The following is an 18,786-nucleotide window of genomic DNA, read 5'->3' as shown; positions in this document are numbered from 1 at the left end:
AGCATAGACTGATTTGCATGAATGTGAAATGCCTTAATTCTGACCTTCCAGCGGGCTGTGAGCTATAAGGAATAGGACCTCACAATCCCACGCCACTATCCTCCAAATAGAGTGGTGTACATAGTAACTGCCCCAACATTGCTGTCACTGCCCTCACCATCACTAATGTCACCCAGCTATTGTGGGCATTTCACAGTGCCATATACTATACACTGTTGCTAACCCCATTGCATGCCGCTCTCATCCTGCTGTATATTGCTGCTAACCCCACTGCATACTGCTCATACTCTGCTGCTAGCTCCAATGCATGCTGCTGCTAACTGCATTTCATGTTGCTTTCACCCTGCTGTACATTGCTGCTAACTCCACTGCATGCTGCTCTCACATTGCTGTAACCTGCTGCTAGCTCCACTGCATACTGTTCTTACCCTGTTAACCCCACTGCTTCTAACCCCACCTGCATGCTGCTCTCACACTCTGTAATTGCTAACCCCACTGCATGCTGTTCTCTCCCTGCTGTACACTGCTACCACTACATCCTGCTCTCACCCTGCTGTACACTGCTACCACTGCATCCTGCTCTCACCCTGCTGCTAGTTCCACTGCATGCAGCTGTCATCTTGCTGTACACTAACCCCACTGCATGATGCTCTTATCCTGCCATACTCTGCTGCCAACTGCACTGCATGCTACTCTCACCCTGTTGTACTTTGCTGCTAACCCCACTGCACTCTGCTTTCACCACTGCTGTTGCTTACACACTGCTGACACCACCAGGAAGAATTTGAGTTGATATATTCTTAATTACTACTACTTAATATTTCTGTAGTGCTACATGCTGGATGTAGCAATATACAGGTGTGTGTAAGAGATTGAAAGCTCCATGGAGCAGGAACTATTTGAGAGATACAGATAAAACAAATACATTTCTAATAATCACTTAATATCATAGTAATGTGTTTAAAAGCAGAAGGCCAAGATCTGGCATGAATTTTAAATTTAAAGCAATCTCATAGAGGAAGGGTTTTAGATGGGCCTTGAAGATGGCCAGTAAGGGAGTAGAATGCACCAGCTCAAGAAGGCCATTCCATGCTCATGGAAAGCACGCATTTTGGAGTTAGCAATGGAGGAGAAGGGAGAAGGGCAAGGACAGGAGCAGCATGTCTGATGAATGAAGGTGACGAGGAGGGATGTAGGGAGCGATAAGAGGAAGCCTGGAGCTGCAGAACTGAATGTAGAAGCAGATGGGTAGCCAGTGTAGAACTGCGAGAAGAGGGATAGCATGACCATAACAACGCGGAGGAAGGTTAAGTCACGCAGCTGTACCTTGGATAGACTCTTGTGGCGAAAGATGGCTTAGCAACAGACCTGTTAGGAGGAGACGGCAGGAGTCCAAGCAGGAGGGAGAAGAGTGGATAAGGGTTACTATGTTCAGAAAGGAAAGAGCCTGATTTTTGGTGAATCAATAAAGAAAGAAATGCCTAGTTTTAGCAATGTTTTGGATATGTGCATAAGAGAGAGAGAGAAGACAAAGAGAACGCCAACATTGCACACCATGGGGCCAGGGTGTTATAAATCTGCTGCTCGGAGTTAGCAATCTGTTATTAAGCTTCTCCTGTAGAGGGAGGAGTTAGCAATCTGTTATGGATCTCCTCCTGAAGAGGGAGGAGTTAACAATCTGTTATCAATCCCTGCTGCTAGAAGTGGCAATCTGTAGAAACTGCTCCCAGGGGCGGAGTTAGAATCTGTAATAAATCATCCCGCCAAGGGGAGGTGTTAGCAATCTGTTATAAGTTTGCCAGGGAATTAGCAATCTGTTATGGATCACCTTGCCAAGGGGAAAAGCTAACAATTGTAATACTCTGTAGGCGGAGTTAGTGTTCTGTAGTGGGTTGGCTTCCCACAGAGTGGCAGTCGTATAATACCGCTCTAGTAGTGTAAGGAATGAACACTTGAGGTAAATTGGTGAATCCCTGGGCCGATGGCAGATGACAGTGCCAGCGCCCCCAGGAGGATATCCTGAGAGGGACCACCGGCTAGGCTGGAGTATGGAGACAAACACAGATAGTTCTTTATTAGACAGGAAGTAGAACCACCAGAGGTGGCAGTAGTGAGCTGATGTGCCCAGCAGGGCTGAAGTCCCTCAGATACTGGAATTGCGGTCTCTGGGTTGCTGAGCTGTAGAGAGAGACCATAGGTAGTGAGTAGACAGGGTATGCTGGATACATAACAGTAGTAGATGATACACTCACAATTGTAGATATCTGTAATGGCCTCAATGCAACAGAGAGTCTTCAGTATATTCAGGAACAGGAGCCGTAGGCAAGTGCTGGTTCCTATATGCAGTCTGGAATGAGAACTCAATATCTGTGTATGAGATGGCTTATTGAATAGAAGAGTGTCTTTGGAGGGTTTTAGGAACATAGGCCCTCGTGGAGCGAGTACCGGTTCCTATCTGCAATCTATAATAATAATGCACAAGATATGGATATATGATAGCTTCTGATATAGAAGAGAGTTGAGAAGGGATTTAGGAACATGGGCCCTCATGGAGCGAGTACTGGTTCCTATCTGCAATCTACAATAATGACTCACGATCTCCATACCTGCGATAATGTCTTAGACAGAAGGGAGTCTTCGGAGATTAGGAACATAGGCCCTCGTGGAGCGAGTACCGGTTCCTATTTGTAATAGAACTCACTGTGTTCACGTCTGCGATCGCTTCCAGGTAATAAGGAGTCTTCTGAGCATTCAGGGACATAGGCCCTCGAGGAGCGAGTACCGGATCACGTCTTAGCAATCTGAAATCAAGAAGAGAGAGCGGGGCGCCCGAGGAGCGGGTACCCCTAGGTAAGGTAGTGGAGGCAGAGCAGCGGAGAAAGAATTCCCCGAGTACAAGTAGTCTTGGACAGCCAAAGCTAGTCCAAATGGAGTCCTTGCTAACTCGATTTGTAGATGCAAGCAAAGACCTTTTAAGGTAGAAGCGGATGACGTCACTACAGGGGGACGCCCCCGAGGTTCGCGCCCTTGCCAGTACAAACTCTGGAGCGGCGAGGAGAAGCCGCAACAACATCTGTCCGTCAGATCTGAAGGGAGTCGCCTCTAAGGTAGAGAGGGTGGCGCGAGGGCGAGAACAGGCATGAACACAACACAGGGAGGATGACTGTTATCCACAAAGACAGAAAGATGCGGAAGGGGAGAAGTAGGATTGGTAGGAAAGGTAACAAGTTCAATCTTGGCCATACTGAAGGCAGGATCCCTGGGCTCCCGTGATTCTAAAGCCACAGACAGGGCCACAAAATCCAGCCATCCCTGCGGATTTAGCCTGTTCCCACACAATCACCGCGGGAGCCCAAGGCCAAGGCTGATGGGTGGTGCACGTCACTTCCTGCTCCCCTCTCCTGGATCATTCACTCCCTCCCTCCAGCACTGACTGGTGGCGGCAGCACATCAGGCCACATCCTCCTCCTGTGCTGCCCAGCGCTGACTGCTGCTTCGAAGCTGCGCGGTGAAGCTTACAGCCGTACGATTCAAAGAAGCAGCCAGGCCTGGGTGGCAGGAGGAGGGTGACATGGCCGGACGCTGCTGCCGTCCAATCAGTGCCAGAAGATGAGGGATGGGGAGGTGGGATCAATAGAGGAACACAGAGTTCTAGAGGGGATATGATTTTTTTGGGTGAGGGGGTTAGATCCTCCACCCATAACACTCCTAAAAAGACAAAATAAATTATGCACGCCCAATGCAAGTTGGGAAAACTAAATTTTACTATGCCAATATAAATGATTCAAATTTATGCAAATGAGCCACAGAATTTCTTAACTCTCACTGTAGAATCTGCCCTGAACTGCCGCAGGAAACAAGAGGCCCTCAATGAGGGCCATTGGCAAAGGCATCTATTACTTTCCACGCCCCCAAAGGGGGACCCAAAGCAGCTGACATCATCCATCAAGGCAGTGCGAATAATAATCAGTCCCTAAATACTGCCCCCTCCCAAGCTCTGCTCTTACTAGGGGGAGGCGGATGGCTGCATCACATCCCGAAAGAGAACAGACATGCCCAATATCACGATAAATCCCCTCAGAGTTGCAATGTACAGTAAGCCCTGCCACATTCACGAGACTACCGCTCTCTCGCCACAAAACAGCAAAGGCCCATCGAAATGTGGTGAAACGGCCGGGCTGAAAACTGCTACTACCGCAGGGGCACTTTTAGCCATGGGAAAGAGAGGCGTTCCTGTGGGCATGCTTAGGTTGGGGGAGGGGAAACGAGGTGCAAGCCTTTGGTTTTCCAATGTGCACGCGCTCCTTTGTCACACGCACCCCCACACATGTGCACAGCACGTGGATGCTCTTAGCGCAACTCTTGCATTTGCTAATTTCCAAAGGCACAACGCAAGAAGTTTCTCTCTTTGAAAATTTCCCTAAAGTACATGCGCTAAAAGAGTTGCCAGCTGACCCCAGTTTGACGGAACAGACTGATCCATTCCAGGTTTTCATCCCTTGGGTGCAGGGGGCTTGTAGCTCTGATTTTCTTAGGGAAATCAATGGGACAAGCAGAACTACAAATCCATGCATGCAATGCATGGATTTGTAGTTGCAATGTGGCATGCGGCAATGCATGCGGCATGCAATGCGGCAAAACCAGGACTGGATCAGTCTGTTCTGTGAAACTAGCTGCAACCCTCGTTAAAAGTGTCCGTGTAAATTGTAACTTCAGTTAAAGTGGCTGGGCAAACTGTAAATCACCGCAGTGCTGCTTTGTCAAACTGAGATCTGGCACTGGATTCCAGATGAAAGTTCCAGTGCATGGTTAGAGCGAGAGACAGAGAAAGAGATCTGGGAGTCACAGGTACAAAAGATGGCACCGAAAGCTGTAGGAGGTGCCTGAACACCAAGGGGACTGAGTGCAGAGAGGAAAGGGCCTAGGACAGAGCCTTGGGATGCACTGACTGATGATGGGATAGTGGTGGAAGAAGATCTGCTAAAACAAACACCACGGGTTTGATAGGAACGATAAGAGGAGAGCCAAACTAGAACAGAGTCCTGGAATCCAAGCAAGGCCAGAGCGTCAAGACTGTGATTTTGTTATTGTGTATTTCATCGTGTCATTGCAAATCACCTAGAGCCCCAAGACAGGCGATTAAGAAATATAAATAAATAGATGGTGATTAAGAGCGTCTAATGTAGCGGACAGAAGGTAGCAGATGAGGATCAATACTGGCCACTAGCCTTGGCACTTTGGCCAGGACTATCTCAGTGGCACGGGGAGGCCAGAAGCCAGTTCGAGAACGGCTCGGGATGCTGTTTCTGTACTTGTTGGTTATATTTGACTGCTAACTTTTAGAATATGCATTGCATAACATCTGCAAAGTTCATTACACATTTTTATTATAGGCACTTTTCCCACTCGTTGGTTCTGCTCTTTTACTAATGAAATGGAGGCCACTCCAAGTAGACGAAAACAGGATAATGGGTGAGCATTTCCAGGATGGTCAGCAGGAGGGAGAGAGACGTAAACCTAGAGAGCTGCTGTGACCTGCCCAGTGTCTAATGCAGCTCATGCAACCACAAAGTACACACAATACACACAGACACAGCACGGTTCCCACCACAGAAGGTGGTGGTGGTGAGGTGGAGGGGTCTATTGTCACATTTGTTCCAGTCCAATAATGTAAAATAATGCATCCAGATGACAATATATTCTGTATATCTCTGCTGCGAGTTGCCTCTTAGCTGTGGTCTCCTCGGCTTTTATCTAACCATTTATTCTTATTTGGGGCTTGGGGCTGCTTCCAGCGTTTCCCTAAGGTAATTCTGGTGGCTGAAATCAAGCGTAGCACGAGTTTGAATACAGTCGAGATCTACAGATCCTCAGGCCACGGAGTCAGCATCTTAGAATTATGGACAGAGTCCGGCCAATTAACATCTCCAATATTTCTGGGAACCATTATGCAATAAACCTGAGCTACAGCACAGTTCTGCCACAGCGTGAGAAGAGGTTCCCTCCTCAGCACACGTCTTGCAGTGCAAGGTAGACATCAGACGGCCTTCAATTCCCCTCTGAGCATTATTTTACACAGTCGTGAGCCCAGCGCCTACACATCCAGACACCCCCCCCCCACTACCTTTACCAGTTTTTTCAAGGCTACCTCTTTCACGTGCAATTTTGCTTTTGGTCTCGAGGAGACATGAAAACCATCTTAACTTAAAGTAGGGGGATCATGTGAATGGGGGAATTTCAACTTGCATTTTTAATCCTGTCTTAAGTTTGCACCAGATAAACATCATTTTGCACCAAAGTGGGAGCAGGAAGTCTTGATGTCCTCAGAAATATTATTAAACCATTTGAAACCTTAACCCACCAAAAGGAAGCTGTGACAGATGAGAGAGGAGTCTGGCGCCCCAGCACACACTGCCCAGCTATGCAGTTTAATATCTACCAGGCCAGTCCTACTTTTGTGTTATAAGAATTTCATCTAAGTATGTTAGAATTCATTTTGTTATGGAACCTGCTGTGCGTGCGTGTGTGTGTTGGGAGGGTTGTATTGTGTTAGAAATCTTACTGTTGTAATCCAATTGTGAATGCTGTCATTTATGTCGAGATGTTAAATCTTGATATTTCCAAATTAATAAAACATAAGTTAAAATATGAACCCGTTAGTGATCCTTGAAAGTAGCTGGGTGAAGAGATAGTGAAACCTTGGCAAAACATTCACTGTCCTACCAAAGCAACCCCACTAGACACTGCAAAAGTTAACCCCCACCCGCCTAAGATTCCCCGAGACGTGTGTCAATTAGCTTGAAATAACCCCCTTGATAAGACACAGGGGACCCTTCGGTAACATGCCACAGGATGCAGGGTCAGCTTTATCTTTATAATTCCACACATGCATCACCACTTGGGACATTTCATAACATGTAAAAATGAAATATGCAAACATCGACAGACATTAACAATTCGAGGCAAGCCCTCCTAACCTCTCAAACCCCCACCCCAGCCTAATGTTCCCATCATCCATTCTATACAATGCAATTATTTAGCCGGATAACCTGCATAGACAATAACGTGAACATCCGTGAGCAGCCAACCCTAAAATTCATAAACCAACCATCCCACTTCAAGAACCTCCAACTCAATTAAAGGGAGGATGCCAAAATCAATTAATGATGTTACCACACAGCTAAGTTTTTATCACTTTAAGAAAGCAGCGATAATCTCTCTGCAGTCCAAGAGCAAGAGGCAACTCGTTGCAAAACATTGCTCTCGTAACAGAGAAAATGCAACTGCTAGGTCCCTGTACATAGGTCTCCTTGGTATCAGGGACACACGAATTCCTCCTGCAATGACTACTGGCATGCATGGCTTGAAACTGTTTGTGAAATAGTTTTTAAAGTGGTTAACGAAAAACTGAACAGACTAATATTAAGATCTTAAATTTACACTGAAATTCTCCCAGTAACGAGTGGTCCCTGGCTTTTATATTTCCCAGAATATGAGCTGCTGTATTTAGAACCAGCTGACGCCTCCTTAGAGTAACCTGAGGAAACCCTGCATGCAGGGAAGTTCATTTCAGTTTATTTTAGCTCAGGCCTTTCTCTTTGGTAACTCAAGGCGAGTGAGATTCAGGTACAGGAGCTGTTTCCCTGTCCCGAGGGCTCACAGTCTCAGGGCCTGATTTACTAAGGCTTTTCTCCCATTCTGTGTCTGTGGGGAAAAATGTTTAGTAAATGAGGCCCCAAGTTTGTACCTGAGGCAACGGAGATTGAAGTAACTTGTCCAAGGTCACAAGGAGCATCAGCAGGATTTGAACTCTGGCTTGATGCAATATTCCGGCCTAGACAATATCAGTGCCTGAATAACCATGGCCGGACGATTCTGCAATAGAAACGCTCTCAACTACCAAATCACACAAAGCAGTGCAAATGCTGATTTAACCACTGCAGAAATCTGAGTGTATAAAGAGAGTGGCCCCTTACCTGAATTATCACATCCTCCAGTTGGACCCCCCCCCCCCCCTTCCCTATCCAAAGGACCTCTGTTTTCCTTGACATTTAACTCAAAACGTATGAGATTCATTGCACTCAGGCACAGAAATCTGCAGGGAGCTAGTTAACAGGACGATCATCTTGTATGAGGCCAACCTACCGGACCAGACTCCTAATGCAAGAACCCTCCGGTCTGCGGATTACATCACTTCCATTTCAGAGAAGTTTGAGTCCTTGACTGGAATTAACCTGTTACCTCCTGTTTGTCATCAGTGCTTTGAAGGTAATTTTCTAAGACTCGTGCAGGGTAGGTAGATACGCACATGTATATGCCAATCTCGCAAGCAATCTCTGTCTGTTGGTAAGTGAATCTTCAGAAGGGTGGGTGCACATGTTGCAGGTACAAAGGCAGTGGTCTCCGAGGCACTGCTGGGTGGGCTTTGGAAGTACACGCACACTCACGTATTTTGTAAATGGAGCACATGAATGTGTCATCAAACCTGCGCTCATGCTTGTACACCTGCTAATCATGTCGCAAATACCACATCAGACATCTTTTTTTCTCTGCAGTTTTTGGGTGGGGGAGGGGGTCTGGAGCAAGCAGTGGACAGCGCGGGTGAACCTGGTGGAGGTGTCCGTGAACTGGTGCTTGGAAGCATGTGCACAAGTATACAACACCTACATTTATAAAATGTGCATAAACTCGCACAGGCTACAATTTAACCTGTAAAATATATGTACGTACTTTTATCAAATAGGTGGATAAATTACGCAGAACCCAGCATTAAAAAACATGTATGTAGTGTAACATATAAATATACTTTCAGAGTGGGGACATGGGGGGTTTTATGAGGTGCACGCCTCTCACTGCACAGTAAAACGCTGGCGTACCTTTAGGGGCATCTACTTATGTGCCGAGTTAGGCACGCCGCTGGAAATTCCCCTCGGTATCTCTGGATACTTACTGCCCCTGTCAGCGTGTATGACGAGCACGCGCACTTCCACCCTGATTTTTCAAAATGGACTTACGCACATGGGGTAGATTTTAAAAAGCATTTACTCGAGCAAAACTGGTTTTTGCTCGAGTAAATACACTTTACTCAAGTAAGTGGGCTTTTCAAAATTGGTACAATATATGCCATTGAATTGTCCATAGGATTTACTCAAGTAAGTGCACTTTACTCGAGTAAATAGCTTTTGAAAATTGCTACGATAGTATGTCACATTTACATGCGTAACTCCTTTGAAAATGACCCCCATAGAGTCTGCTTTGGAAATCAGCGAGCACATGCGTGCCACCCTGCGTGGCGTGCACTCAAGAGCAATTTGGAAAATTAAAAATAGGCACGCAAATGGTTTCCCATGCCTCAACCCTGCCCCCGGGATGGGGTAATTTTCCAAAAAGCCCATTTCTGAAAGTTACACCTCCATTAAGCACAGTAATTGGAATCAGTCATTTATTATCTAAAGTTTGCATTAGTTGTACCTGCTTATGTTTTTGGAATGAGATTTACGTGCACACAGGAGATGGCATCCTGTATTCTTGGAATTAAGACATGTCCTTATTTAAGAAATGTGGTGAATTAGATCGAAATCTTTATTCTATAAACAATCAGAGCTGATTTATAAGGTAAACTATGATAAGCTGACACAGATTCTTGAAGGAGTCTTACTATAATCCTTGCATTCAGGGGAGTGGTCCTACTATAAAGTATTTGTGATAAATATCTTTCTCCCATACACAAAAGAATGACGTAGCTGCAAAGATAGAAAATTTCTAGAGACTTCCACAGTAAAGGTCTAAATTCTGGGGCACTTATCAGATACAGACGGCTGAGGCGAATGAGACCAGATTGCATCATCTGCCAGACAGGCCTGGTGGACTAGAAGAGAACCAGTCTAGGTACTGCTTTGACCCACGCAGACGTGACCCAGTTCCGCTGAGATCTCATCCCATCGCAAAGTCGGCCTGGGATCTAGCTCTGTGAGTTTTCACATGTTAGTACTTGAATGTCTCAGACATTCATGCCCGTAATTCTGTTTCCTGATCCTATTAAATTTTAAGTAGACTATCTACTTGTGAGGAATGGAATCTAATGCAGCAAATTGGGATTTTTATTAAATTATTATTATTAGAATAAAGACAATTTTTTTTCTTTTGTCCCATGTAAGACTGAATTATTTTAGATTATGAATGAGCCTGTTACAGATGCAGCTGGGTCCCTCCGGTAAGAGGGAAAGTGTGCAATTCCCCAGGACAGGAAGGAGTCATGCGTGGGACAGGGGAAACGCACTACACGCAGTCCCGGGTTTGCATCTGATCACTAAAATGTTCAGCTCCTTGCTGCCTTACGCCAGTCAGAACCCAGACATCCTTAGTGGGGCAAGAAGACATAAGTAATACACTTACATCAGTGCATGTTCACACACTGAACACCAACAGCACTGCATGCTGATCTCATATTGTAAACTGCAGTGAACCCCACTGCATGCAGTACCTGGGGATAATCATATCTAATGGTCTTAAGGTGACGGCAAAAGCCAGGAAAATGTTTGGCTGCATAGGGAGAGGAATGGTCAGCAGAAAAAAAAGGAAGTGATATTGCCCCTGTATAATTCCCTGGTGAGACCTCAATCTTATGTACGCTTCTGAGCCTTAACCTTCTAAAGGATATAAACCGGATGGAGTTGCTCCACAGAGTGGCTATTAAAATGGCCTTCATCATAAAGCATATAGGAACAGACTTAAAGATCTAAACATGTATACCCAGCCCTGCATTTGTCAATGGGCACCCATTATGCCTGTGCCTAGGGTTGGCAAACATTTAGGGGCAACAGGCTGGCTAAGATTCACTGCTTTCCAGCTCTCCTGAGAACAGCCCTCTGCTACCCTGTAACAGGGGTGAAAGTGCCTAAGGGTGACAAAATCCGGGGTGCTGTGACAGAGACATTTAAAGACCTCTAAGGAATAAATGCATAGGAGGTGGACCTCTTTCAATGCAAAGGAGGCTCTGGATTGAGAGGTCATGGGATGAGGGTAAAAGGGGTAACCTAAGGAAATATTTCTTTATAAAAAGGGTGGTGGATGCATGGAACAGCCTCCCAGCTGAAATGGTGGAGACAAGGACAATATCAGAATGCAAGTGGGCATGTGACAAGGACAGAGAATCTCTGAGGGAGAGCCCATAAAACTGAGCTGGAGGTATAGATGGGCCACATGGCATTTATTGGTCATTCTGTTCTGTTCCTCTCTCCTAATGTACACCGTGGATAACCTCACTGCACGCTGATCTCACTGTTGAGAGCTGATAATCTCTTTACACCCTCTGTTCTGCTATCCTCGTAACTTCACACTGCTGACATCACTGATGAGGTCACACTATACATTGCCTTCATCCATCCTGCATCCTCCCATCTTCACCTTTTCCTACCTCTGGCACAAGGTGCTACCAGGAGGAAGCAGAGTGTGTGAGAGAAAGTGCCCTTTTCACACCAACTCATGGGCGGCGAGAGCAGCTGATGAAACCTCTCTGAAGATCATGAGCCATGGAAAAAGTGATCAGTACCGGATAAACAGCGACAGATGTAGACGGAAAAACATGCATATACATACAAACTAACAACCACACACATACATGGACACACAGAGATACATTCTAGCACACACACACACACACACGCCAGCTGACTGCTACATAATCATTGGTTGGCAAACAGACCTAGAGCGCACACACCTGTACATGGACACGCAACCAGCAACCACACATATGCTTCAACAGACCATGGTATATAGGGTCAAACATACAGGAATACATCCATGAGCACACTGATTATATACAACATTCATACAGACTGGCATACTTGAATGCATATGTACCCAGGCATGCACATATAGCATCCCCTTTATCAGCATGTCCCTTAGTGTTAGTGCATCCGGCCAGCAAGGTGTCCCACCGAGGACCACCAGCACCCATCACCTCTCCATCAACACTCCCCCTCCATAGCAAGCTCCGACTTACAGGCCTGCTTTAGTCACACATTTGGTTTGTACTCATTGAGCCCTGGAAAAATCCAAAACAGAACAAGGTTTTTTTTGTGTTTCCCCACATGGTGTTGATGGCTCGGATCAGTGGAGGAAACGTCTCTCTAAAGCAGCAGGAGGCGTCTTTCTAAACCAGTGCCAAAATCACGCTGCCCGATACCGCCTAAGCAGTGACGTCCCCCCAGCATAAAACGGATTTCCAAAGTCAGTTCTAATCCCGACTGTGCCACGGACTTCGTGCCACTGATTAAGTGTCCTTTGATAATTTGCAGACAGACAGTGAGGGAAGCAAAAATGTTATCCTTAACGTAAAGTTAGGCAGGAGGCAGAGATGTCCCCAGAGAAAGCCGGGCTCTCAGAATGCTCCATTACTGAACCAGGGTCAGAACTCTCCAAAGATGGGGCAGGATACGAGCTTACAGGACCACAACCGTCATATCCGCAGAAGGAAAAACTGTATACGAGAGTTTCTTGAGAGCTCATATATACATCATCACGTCTGCCTATTTCTAATGCACAGCCTGCAGGGAATCCAGCTCTCTCATCAGTAACAGAACATACCAGAAAAGTGTCCTTAGTAAAGAGGTTCTCCTAGCACGCAGCTGTTCTACTTACACAGATCTTCAAACCCCAAGAAAAAGCCATTGGGTGCATGCTCATGCTGATTCTGTGTGCTGACGGCAGTGGCTTTACAAACAATTTAAACTTCATGCAGAGACAATCTTCAAGCACAAACAGCTACTGCTTCATGGTCTTATTCCTAGGTCTCTTCTCTCTTTTAATCCTATTTCTTATATTTTTACAGTATATTGGTGTAAGAGGTGTACACCTTTTATTATAGTCCGTCCATGTTTGAACAATCATAAGAACATGCCATACTGGGTCAGACCAAGGGTCCATCAAGCCCAGTATCCTGTTTCCAACAGAGGCCAAACCAGGCCACAAGAACCTGGCAAGTACCCAAACATTAGACAGATCACAAGCTACTATTGCTTATTAATTACTATTATAGCAGTTTATGGATTTATCCTCTAGGAAATTATCCAAACCTTTTTTAATCCCAGTTATACTAACTGCCATAACCATATCCTCTGGCAATGAATTCCAGAGCTTAACTATGCACTGAGTGAAAAAGAATTGTCTTCGATTTGTTTTAGATGAGCTACTTGCTAACTTCACAGAGTGCCCCCTGGTCTATCTAATATCTGAGAGAGTAAATAACCGATTTACATTAACTTGTTCAAATCCTTTCATGATTTTGGAGACCTCTATCATATCCCTCCCTCAGTCGTCTCTTCTCCAAACTGAACAGCCCTAACGTCTTTTGCCTTTCCTCATTGGGCAGCCATTCCATGCCCTTTATCATTTTGGTTGCCCTTCTCTGTACCTTCTCCAGTGCAACTATATCTTTTTTGAGATGTGGCGACCAGAATTGTACAGTATTCAAGGTGCGGTCTCACCATGCAGCGATATAGAGGCATTATGACATTTTCCATTTTATTAACCATTCCCTTCCTAATAATTCCTAACATTCTGTTTGCTTTTTTGACTGCTGCAGCAAACTGAGCCGACGATTTCAATGTATTATCCACTATGATGCTTAGATCTCTTTCCTGGGTGGTAACTCCTAAGATAGAGCCTAACATTGTGTAACTACACCATGGGTTATTTTTCCCTATATGCAACACCTTGCACTTATCCACATTAAATTTCATCTGCCATTTGGTTGCCCAATCTTCCAGTCTCGCAAGGTCCTCCTGCAATTCATCACAATCCGCTTGAGATTTAACTACTCTGCGTAATTTTGTATCATCAGCAAATTTGATCACCTCACTCGTCATGCCGCTTTCCAGATCATTTATAAATATATTAAAAAGCACGGGTCCTAGTACAGATCCCTGAGGCACTCCACTGTTTACCTCTTCCCCCAGTTCCATGCTTCAGCTGCTTGTACACATACACACAAATACACATTCACATTCCTTCACACGCAGGCTGATAGAAAAGCACGCATATACATGAGTTAATACACAGACATTTAAATTCTGAAATCTGAATATACACATTTGATCTACTGTTACAGCAGGGAATATTTTTACCTCTTCTCCCACGTTCGCCTTACAAGTCTCAGCTGTCACCTCTTTCAGTTCCCCAGTCGCTCACAATCTGCTGAATTTGCTTCTGCCAGCCCCCCTTACTTCCCCCCCACTCCCCCAACTCGGGGCCAGTCCTGCACCACCCACCCTGCATGCACTGCCATGCTGGGAGCCATGCCAACAGGAGCCCTTCTCAAGGGTGGCAGAGCTCGGCTTCCTCCTGCCAGTGTCTCCGCTGTAATACTGGGCCCTCCACAAGTCTCCTCCAAACCTCATTTGCATCTTCCAGCTACATTTGCATATTTTGGTGAGTCACTGGAGGAGCTGCGAGGCGGGTCTGACCCCCCCCCCCGCAGCTAATGTGCTCTAAAGGAGATCCAGGAGGCAAAGCTTCCCAGCCCATAATCTCTGACCTTGCACCAGAGGCCTGAGAGATCCCTTGTATCTCTCTAGATTTACAGCTTAGAAAACCTTCTCTCCATTCCTTCATCCCCTGCCCTGAAAGCTGTCAGACAGCATCGGACTCAGAGTAAGGAGCCAAGTAGGCAGCAGCAGCAGTCTCCACGGTCTGATTCTTCTGACTCACTTGGGAAGCCTTTCAGCACCCACTGTCAGCAGAGAAATCCACCCCTTCTCCTCCTGTCCAAGCCAGCGGGGTTGGGGATCAAGCAGCAGCACATAGAAGATCCGGAGGATTTGAATTTTTTCTTTAGTTAAATGACTCGCCTTTCCATCCCCAACCCTCAAGGCAAGTTACAATTCAAATACAATAGGTAATTCCCTGCCCCAGAGGGCTTACGATCTCACAGGCCGATTCAGAAAGGATCGCGGGAGAACGGGGGCTCCGTGTTGAGCGCCCACTCTCCTGGGCACGCAATCCTATATTTAAAAGAGGGGTCACGCTAAAAAGGAGGCGCTAGGGGCTATTACGTGCCCCTAGCGTCTCCTTGGCCCAGGAGAGGTGGCTCTGTCAGCGAGTTCAGGAAACTGACGCTCAATTTTACAAGCATCGGTTTTCCAAACCCGCCGACAGCGATCGGTTAGGAAAACGGATGCTGATAAAATCAAGCATCCGTTCTCCTAACCGGACCAGCCGGCACATTTTTTATTTATTTATTTATTTACATTTTTGGTTCCTCCAACTTAATATCGCGAGGGTATAAAGTCGGAGGGTGTACAGAAAAGCAGTATTTTCTGCTTTTCTGTACACTTTTTCGGGCTGCTCATAAATTAACGCAGGCATTAATTTATGAGCGTAAAATGTGCGAATTGGCCGCACATTTTACTTTCTGAATCCCTGGTGACTGACTAATAGCCTCATCAATATGCATTTACATGTGATGAGCGCTATTAGTTTTCAGGGGGTTTGGCCGTGCGTTTTCGAGGTGCTAAAAACCCCTTACAGTATAAGGGGTAATAGACGCACATCGAAATCACGCGGCCAAACCCGTGTTAAACAGTGCGCACGGCTGAGCGCACTTTTACAGAATTGTCCCATCAAGGGGTAATTTTCATGAGGATTTAGATGCTTAAAACTGTTTTACATGTGTAAATGCACTTCAGATGTGTAAGTGGGCTTTTGAAAATTGCTACAATAACTCCCTAACTCCTTTGAAAATTAACGCCTAAACTCGTATCTGAGGCAATGGAGGGTGAAGCGACTTGCTGGTCTGTAAAGACACAAGGAGCATTCATCGGTGGGGAGAACGAGAAATGAACGCTGCCTCCTTTGGTTCTCTGCCTCCAGCTCTAATCACTGGGCTGCTCCTCCACTTCATGTCGGGGGAAAGGCAGAGAGGGCCAGAAGAAGTTACGCAGGATCAGAGTGGAGCTACACACAGAGAAATCAGAGCGCGGGCAGGGCCAGGTACGCCGCAGAGTCTGCTCAAATCTTCTGCTGTTTGTGGTCAGTGAGTCAAGTGTGAATGTACACACGGGGGAAAGGGAAGGATGGCAGAGGAGGCTTCCTGCGGCCGTCTGTCAGCCGTCCACGGCACAGCTTGCAGGAAGCAGCAGCAGCAGCAGCAGCAGCGCAGGCCACGGAAAGGAAACGTCCTCTCACTTCCTGAGAGGATCCACGCAGAATGGCGGGTCTGTCAGATCACCGACAGGCTGCACCCCCCCAGCCCAGCCCAGGCTGGAGAGGGAGTGAAAAAAAAATCCCTGTGCCCCTTCGCGCGGGCAGCCCCTCCAGCTAATGGAGAAGAAATGCCACAGGTCGATGCAGTCACATTCCCCCATGGCCAAGGCCGCAAAATATGGCCCTGCCGGCAGTATTTGCCATTTTCCAGAGACTCGCAGGAAACTGGCAACCTAGGGGGGAGGAGACAGCAGGACTGGGGTGCACCTCCTCCACCTTACTGGTCTTCCCCCTCTTGCCCTGCCATCCCTCATTCTCCTGCGCCCGCAGATCCTACAGTCCCTGGACGTGTCTGCCTTCTCCTGCCGCTGACTTGTGGTTTGCACCACACAGGCTCCCCCTCGCTGTTCACCCAAGGGCGGCAGGAGGCAGACACAGCAGGGAGAGACACTTTCCTCCTCCTTCTGCCTTCAAGACGAGGGGCAAGATTGGGCAGCTGAGAGGAGAGAAGTGAGGGAAAGGGAAATGAGGAGGAGGAAGAACTGAGAGAAAAGGAATGGAGGAAGAACTGAGAGAAAAGGAATGGAGGGAGACAGAAAGGGCAGGGGGGAGGGAAAGAGAATTAGCAGGGGAGAGAATGGAGGAGTGGGAGAGAGGACCGTGAATACGGGAGACCAACAGAGACGGGAGGACCAGGAATGGGTCAAGGGATAGCGAGAGAAGTCAGAGAGAGGGCAGGAGGGAGTAGAGATTGCTGGGGTGGTGGTGGAGAGATGAGAGGTTGCATGAAACAGAGACGAAGCATTAAAGAGGAAAAACTGCAGGACAGACCATGAACGGAGCCTGAGATGAAAGAGAGCAGAGAAAAACTGCAGGACAGAGCATGACGAAGGGAGCCTGAGATGAAAGGGAGCAGAGAAAAACTGCAGGACAGAGCATGACGAAGGGAGCCTGAGACGAAAGGGAGCAGAGAAAAATAGAGGGGTGGAGGCAGCAAGAGAAGAAGGCACCTTTGGGAGAGAAAGGAATGAAAAAAAGTTTAAAAAAAAAAAAAAAGAAGGTTAAACTGACATGAGGCAAGGAAAGAAAAGCAAAACAGGAAAACAAAACACCCAGACACAAAGCTTGGAATATAATGTAAAAGTATTGGAGATTTATATCCTGTAAATAAGTCGCAGAATGGGCGTGGAAGTTCAAAAACTTTGCAGTCAACTTTTCTAAGTCTTGCCGCAGAACCCCCTGGGAGCGCCCGGGATTTACCGTAGCAATGGGAACAGTCATGTCTGTGACGCTCAACCACAGGAGTGGATGTGTTGCCTGCCTCCAACACAGCCAGGACTGGGACAGTGCTCCTGTCTCCAATGCCCCCAGGCTCCCCTGATCTCCCCAGTGCATGAGAGGGGCTGGGGGAAGCAAAGGAGGCCCCCTCGCTCACTCCTGGGTGCTGTTTAATTAACTCCCTAACCTCAAGCCACATCAAGCCAGCTGTCACTATCCACCATCCAGAACAGGCAGCTGACAACACCACGAACACCTCCTGAGCTTTGCGCTCCATTGCCACTCTGCAGTCAACCAAGAATTTTAAAAAGCAACTTTCAACTAGTGAACAGAGGCAGATCTGAGTAGGGAGTAAGGGTGCAGCCACAAACTCTGGCATCACCTGAAGTCAAGGATTTTAATGAGGAGCAATGCCCTTTACCTAGTGCTACAGCAACAATGTGGCAATCAGAAGGGGGCTAGTGCTGGAGATTCATCTTATCAGACCCTATCCCCCTCTTGTGCACACAACACCCAAATCTTATCAGTGAATAAAGACATGGAGGGGGAAAGTCAGAAAGCTGAGATCAGGAAAATTAAAAAGATGGAGGGCAAGGGGAGACGAGAGAGAGAGAGAGAGACCCTGGAGGAATCCACTCGCTGCCAAAAACTGCTGGGGACGTCCCCCTCCATGATGAGAATCAGAGGGTCGGTCCCAAAGGGCAGGATTCCCTATTCATATGTGTAACCCCCAAACACCCACACACAGAAGGGGGCACCCAGTGAGAACGGTTCAAGGACTAGAAGGGGGAATTCCCCCCCCCCCCCCCGACACACCACTGGCAGAACAAGGCAAACAGAATAAAATAACGTAAGCGCTAAGTGATGAAGTGCAGGACATGCTCCATCTCCCAGCACCCCAGCAGGGTGGTAAGGGGGTGCTGTCCTTCAACCCAAGAGGGAGGTAAGTCACACATGGTTACACAGCATAGACTCTGCCCCTGCAGCACTGCAGGAGGTCTCCCTACAGTGCAGGGCCTCCTGTGGGTGCATGCAGTCTGGGCTGCAGCCCTCAGTGGCACTTTCACTTCTCTAAATCTCTTCCTTTACTGCTCTAGAGCTCACTACAAACAAGAGTTTACTGAAATCCCCCCTAAATATAGAAATAAAAAAGCCACAAACAGCAGCAGCCAACTGGGCTGTGAAGTATGCCAGAGTTGAGAGGGAGCCCAAAGTCTGCAAGAGAAAAGGGGTGAGGGTAAAGGATCCCCCCCCCCCCCCCCCCCCCCCCCCCCCCACACACACACACACACATATTCCTTCATA

At 47.1% G+C, this 18,786-nt stretch overlaps 1 protein-coding gene across 7 annotated transcripts in view; it reads right to left on the bottom strand.

The window, feature by feature from the left end:
• Positions 1-18,786, bottom strand: part of POU2F2 (POU class 2 homeobox 2) — a 266,759-nt gene that overhangs the window by 51,986 nt on the left and 195,987 nt on the right. The window lies entirely within an intron of this gene.

Source organism: Rhinatrema bivittatum, chromosome 14 (genome assembly GCF_901001135.1).
Source record: "Rhinatrema bivittatum chromosome 14, aRhiBiv1.1, whole genome shotgun sequence".
Taxonomy (NCBI): Eukaryota; Metazoa; Chordata; class Amphibia; order Gymnophiona; family Rhinatrematidae; genus Rhinatrema; species Rhinatrema bivittatum.
The sequence above is the reverse complement of the archived record's forward strand: the minus strand, read 5'-3'. Positions and strand labels throughout refer to the sequence as shown.